Here is a 6,632-nt window from a genome sequence, read left to right as displayed (position 1 = left end):
CCGACGGACTGACCGACGGACTGACGGACTGACTAACGGACTGATGGACTGACCGACGGACTGACTGACTGACGGACCGACTGATCGACTGACGGACTGAGGGACGGACTGATGGACCGACTGATTGATTGACAGACGGACTGACTGACCGACCGACTGACGGACAGACTGGTGGACGGACTGACGGATTGACTGACTGACGGACTGACAGAGTGACGGACCGACTGATTGACGGATGGACTGACGGACTGACTGACGGACTGACGGACGGACTGACGGACCGGCTGGAAACCGAGGGGACTTCCCGCTCCTCCGAGACTTGTGTGCGGCGCTCGCACATCCGAGGGAGGGTGGAGAAACGGTTTTATTGTCTCGCGTTTGCTGAGCCCGCTTTGGAAGCAGATGTTTGAACCTTTTGTTCAATTATTAGGGTTTGGACGTCTGCATAAAACATTACTTATATTTTAAAGTTTTAATAAAATTAGTTTTTATTAAAATATTTAATTAAAATCATAAGAATTTCCAAAATTGGAATTTTATGTGTAATAAATGATATAGCAGGCACTCAGATTCATATATATTTCATGAATATATGTCTAACTACACTGCCTGACTTTTTAACTCAGCATTTTTTTAAACTCAGAAAACTGGTGATATGTGTTTTTCAGACATAGGAAAATTTTTAGAGAAATGTGTTTTGAATCACAGGAAGAAAAACTCCACATTGATTAACTTTATACTCTTTCTTTATGAAGAAAAATCTTTCACTTCACTGGATCCTTCCACGGTCAATGACTGGGAACATATTAGCCTGTTTGTTTTCTCTTCCTCTTCAGAATAAACACCTTAAAGACATCAAAACACGATGTCACCCGTCTGGTTCTCCTGAACGGAGTTCCGTCTGCAGGGATGTCCAGCCCTCGGTGTCCTGGAGATGAGCGTGAAGCAGTAAAGCTTGCCTTGACGGTTTCTACTCTGCAGTTTTCCCGCTGCCGCATCCTTTCCTTTCGCGTCTCACTGCCCCGCCGGCAGCAAATGCGCATAAAGGGCTTGGACCCCCACAGCTGCAGTGGAAGGGCTGCAGACCTGCAGGAGCGGCCTCCCTCCCACTGCGATGAGTCTCTGCTGTCCCTGGCTCTGGCTGCGGTGGCCCTGCCTTCCCTGTCTCTCCTGAGGCTCATTTCTTTGTGTTGACCCTGTCAGCTCTCGAATATGCAGAGAATCTCCCATGTACAAGGAGAATCTTGGCGTCTTAGAACTGGCAGAGGGCTCCGAGGTCGTCTGGCCCATCCCAACCCTGTAATACAAGTGCTCTCGTCAGACTCACCCCGAGTGGAGGATACGGTCTTATTTTTTCCGGGAACAAGCAGCCACTACCTGCTTTCGACTGCTGTACAGCTCACATGCCACAGCTTGCCCTGCCTCACATAGGGGCCTCCCTACATGCCCAAGGCTGCCTGTCACCCCCAGGTCACCCGACCCCCCACCGAAGCCAGGGCAGCTCGCTGCCTCAGACCCCGGCTGTGTCACTCAGACCTGAGGGAGGGCCACAAGGGAAGACCCTTGCTCTCCATCCAGGTGCAAACCTGGGCTGCCTGAGTGGTGGTCTCCACTTAATCATGTAATTTGTGTTATAGTATAATACACGATACTAACCCTCCTGCTCACTTCAGAACTGTGAGCACAAATGCATCCGTGTACTTTTATCAGTAACAACTGCCTTAGAAGATTTCTTTTTCACAATCAAAAGGCACCTCCCTAGCAGTTACAGGCTTGGTGACTGCTCTGTGGTTACACAGAGAATTTTGCTTGGTTTGCGTCTGTCCTCTGGGCTCGTGTAACTTACACAGCAAGGAGACTTGGAATCACACTGTAATGATGCAGAGATGGCGAAATAAAATGTTAAAGCCGTGCACAATTTAGACACTTACATGAAGACCATCTTACTACTGTTCAGCCTCACATCCCTTCCTCCTTCTAGTGTGCCCTCAGGCCCCTTGAAGTGACCTGAGCGTAAATCGTGGCCTGATTGAATCGGTGTGATAAAAGAGAGAGAAGGCTTGTGTGCGCGTGGGTGCACACGCACACACACGTTTCCCGGATGCTGAGGCTGGTGGAGCCAGCAGCGCGCCGGACTGACAGTGTCGGAGGACAAGCCGAGCAGGGAGGTGCTGGTCTGAGAGTGACTCCGGGGCTGACCTGCCGAGGTTCCCCGAGCCCCTGGAGGCCTCTGGCTGCCGCGCCTCCGGTGTCAGAGAACCTGTGCTCAGCACGCGAAGGACAGGCACCCTGACGCGCGAAGGTTGGAACGAGGGGCGTCCTGGAGAAGTAGAGGTGGTCTAATTATGTAAACAAGTTTACGTATATATTTGTAGTCACTTTTGACGTTAACACCAAAATAAACCCATGAACACAGAAGTGAGTTTCCTCACAGGATATTTACACACTGTTTCTGCTGCAGATCGTGAAACAGTGATAGCGTGTAACCGCATATAATCATACATAATGTCACTTGCAGAGCTGAACCCAGATGGTGGGGTGTCCATCTGTTGTATTTATTTACCAATTCTACACACCACAATTTGCTGTAATTTACCCTAATTTCAGAAATTATATGATATGCATAATTTTCTCTGAGGAAAGACAACTGAATTTGTTTTTAGAGTTGCCAGATGTCCAGCTTTGAACTAGGCCGCCTGGTGCTTGAGCTTTTACCCTGTGAACAAACTGGGTCTAGTCTGCTCTCAGCTCCCTGACAGGTTCTGGGTGAGACGCCTCCATGGGTCCAGGCCCAGGGTATCTCGGGCCCTAGGGGCATGGGGACGCTGCCCCGCCACATCCCCGCCGGGAGACAGGCAGCCTCAGAGGAGAAACATGTTTTCAGTCTCAGGCTGTGGTTCAGCGGAGAAAGTTTACTTGATTCTGGTCTATTGCAATGCTGCTTTTAGGGTAAAGAATGGCTGATAGCTTTATTTAAAAAAAAAAAAGGCTGGTGGCCAAACAACAAATCTTTCTTCTTTTTTGCCAGCGTTTAAAGTGTTTTTCTTTAATTTAAAAATATTAATGTTCTTTTCAGTATTTCCTTGTAAAAATAAAATGTCTGGCAGTGCTTAGTTAAACATATGCACACTCATTTACACAGCAGTTCTGCTTCTGGGCTTATACACTGAAGAAATCACACCTCGCTTTGCAGGGCAGGAGTCCAGGAGGCCTGGGTGTGCATCGAGGGGCCTGCAGGGTGACTGTGCGAGGGGCACAGTGCCGGTTACACTCGAGGAAGAGTGTGAGTCACAGCACCTTGATGTGCTTGTGCGTGCTCAGTCGCTCAGTCATGTCAGCTCTGTGTGACCCCGTGGCCTGCAGCCCCCCAGGCTCTTCTGTCCATGGGATTTTCCAGGCAAGAAAACTGGAGTGGGTTGTCATGCCCTGCTCCAGGGGATCTTCCCGACCCAGGGATGGAACCCACGTCTCTTACGTCTTCTGAGTTGGCAGGCGTGTTCTTCGCGACTAGCGCCACATGGGAATGGTGGTTCGTGTGGTAGTTCTCTTGATTATTGAAGAACTTCCATACTGTTTTCATAGCGACTGCACCATTTCTCATTCCTATCAGCACTGCACAAGGATTTAAATTTCTCCACGTCCTCACCAGTGCTTGTTGGCTTTTATTTTTTGATAATGGCCACCTTGATGGGTGTGAGATGGTAGCTCCTTGACATTTGATTTGAATTTCCTTGATGTTTGGTTACATGGAAAAGTTTTGTATAACTTTGGAGATTCTTATGCTTTCTTTGAAGAAATGTCTATTCAGGTTGTTAGCCCATTTCAAAATCAGTCACTCTTTTTTTTGCTATTGAGTTTTTCTTCTGTATTTTGGGAGGTCAGCCCCTTGTGAGATATGTGGTCCCCCTACCCCATTCTGTAGGTTGCCTTTTCATTTTGTTTTGTGTGCAGAAGCTTTTAGTTTGACGTAGTCCCATTTGTGAACCTTTGCTTTTATTGCTTTTGCTTTTACGTCAAATCATTGCCAAGGCCAATGTCATGAAGCTTTCCCTCTATGTTTTCTTCTAGAAGTTTCATAGTTTTAGGTCTTAAGTCTTTAATCTAGTTTGAGTTGATTTGTGTGTGTGTGGTATGATAAGAGTGCAATTTGATTCTTTTGCGTGTGGTTATCCAGTTTTCCTAGCACTAGGGACAGTCTCTTTCTCCTTGAATATTTTTGATGCCTTTGTTGAAGGTCTGTTGCCCTTATGTGTGTGGACTTATTTCCGGCCACTCTCTATTCTGTCCCATTGATCTATGTATCCGTCTCCTGCCAGTACCAAGCTGCTGTGATCCCTGTACCTTTGTAATACGTTTTGAAGTCAGGAAGTGTGATGTCCCCAAAATCGTTCTTTCTTAGGATTGGTTGGGCAATCCATGATCCTTTCTGATTCCACATGAATCGTGCAGTTTAGTTCTCTAGAAAAGGTCCGGGGGTTTTGACAGTGACTGAATTGACCCTGTGGGTCTCTGGGTGGCGTGGGCATGTTGGCAATATTAACTTTTCCAACCCAAGGTCACAGGGTGTGTTTCATTTCTTTGTGTCTCTTTAATGTTTTCATCAACGCTTTACAGTTTTCAATATCCAGGTCTTTTATCTCCTTAGTATACTCCTGAGTATTTTATTCTTTTTGGTGCTATTATAAATGGGATTGTTTTCCTAATTTGCTTTTCAGAAAGTTTGTGGTTGGTGTATAGAAATGGAACTGATTTTTAAATGTTGATTTTGTATCCTGCAACCTTACTGAATTCATATATTATTTCTAACATATTTTTAGTGGAATCTTTAAGGTTTTCTGTATATGAGGTAATGTGATTTACAAAGAGGGACAATTTTACGTCTTTCTTTCCAGTCTGAATGCCTTGTATATCTTTTTTTTTAGCTCGTGGCTCTGGCTAGAACCTCCAATATTTTGTTGACTAAAAGTATTGAGATTGGGCATCCTTGTCTCATTCCTGGCCTTAGAGGAAAAGCTTAGTTTCCTGAGTATGATGTTAGCTGTGAGTACTCCTTTACGGTTTTCATTATATTGTGGTGCTTTTCTTCTATTCCTACTTTTTGACAGTTTTTATTCATGAAAGGGTGTTGAATTTCAGCAAATCCTTTTTTTCTTTTATTGGGAAGATTATGTGATCTTTTTCCTTTATTGTGCTGATGTTGTGTGTCACATTACTTGATTTTTGTATGTTGAGCCATCTCTGCATCCCAGGGGTAGCTTCCAGTTGGTCATGGTGCTTGATCCTTTGAGTGTGCTGTTGAATTCTCATTTTGCTAGTATTCTGCTGAGGATTTTTGCATGTATTTATCAGGAATATTGGCCTGTAATTTTCTTTGCTTGTGATGTTTCTGTCTGACTTTAATATCAGGGCCCATAAAATGAGTTTGGAAGCATTCATTCCTTTTCAGTTTGAGGGGGGAGTTTGAGAAGAATTGGCATTAATTCTTTAAATGTTTGGTAGAATTCACCAGAAGCCACCTGGTTGTGGGTTTGTGATGGTCGGGAGATTTTGTTTATTGAGTCGATCTCCTTACTAGTTAAAGACTCGTTTGGAGTTTGCATTTCTTCATGATGCAGTCTTGAATGGTCGTGTGTTTCTAGAAACTTAGCCATTTCTTCTAGTTTTTGGTGCATAAGTGTTTGTAAGAGTCTCTCATGGCCCTTTGTAGTTCTGTGGCATCAGTTGTAATGTCTCTTTTTACATATCTGGTTTTATTTATTTGACTTTTCTGTCTTTTTTTTCCGGTTAGTCTAGCTAAGAGTTTGTCAGCTTCTCAGTTTCATTGATCTTTTTCCTATTGTTTTCCTATTTTTATCTAATTTATTTCTTTGCTACCTTTTTCCTTCTGTTCACTTTGTTCTTTGTGCCTGGCTCCTGGAGGTATAAAGTTCACACACTTGCTCAAAAGGGGAGAGGGCGGGAGTAAGCTCCCCTGCAGTTTGCTTGTCTTCTGTTCTGAGATGATCAGTTCAGTTCAGTTCAGTTCAGTCACTCAGTCGTGTCCGACTCTCCGTGACCCCATGAAACACAGCACGCCAGGCCTCCCTGTCCATCACCAACTCCCGGAGTACACTCAAACTCATGTCCACAGAGTCGGTGATGCCATCCAGCCATCTCATTCTCCGTCGTCCCCTTCTCCTCCCGCCCCCAACCTTTCCCAGCATCAGAGTCTTTTCCAGTGAGTCAACTCGTCGCATGAGGTGGCCAAAGTATTGCAGTTTCAGCTTCAGCATCAGTCCCTCCAATGAACATCCAGGATTGATCCCCTTTAGAATGGACTGGTTGGATCTCCTTGCAGTATAAGGGACTCTCAAGAGTCTTCTCCAACACCACAGTTCAAAAGCATCGATTCTTCGGCGATCAGCTTTCTTCACAGTCCAGCTCTCACATCCATACATGACCACGGGAAAAACCATTGCCTTGACTAAGCAGACCTTGGTTGGCAAAGTAATGTCTCTGCTTTTTAATATACTATCAAGGTTGGTCATAACTTTCCTTCCAAGGAGTAAGCGTCTTTTAATTTCATGGCTGCAATCAGCATCTGCAGTGATTTTGGAGCCCCAAAAAATAAAGTCTGACACTGTTTCCACTGT

This window comes from Moschus berezovskii, chromosome 23 (assembly GCF_049115385.1).
Source record: "Moschus berezovskii isolate FMDL1 chromosome 23, NW_MosBer_1.0, whole genome shotgun sequence".
In the NCBI taxonomy this organism is placed as follows: domain Eukaryota; kingdom Metazoa; phylum Chordata; class Mammalia; order Artiodactyla; family Moschidae; genus Moschus; species Moschus berezovskii.
This window is presented reverse-complemented; position numbering follows the sequence as displayed.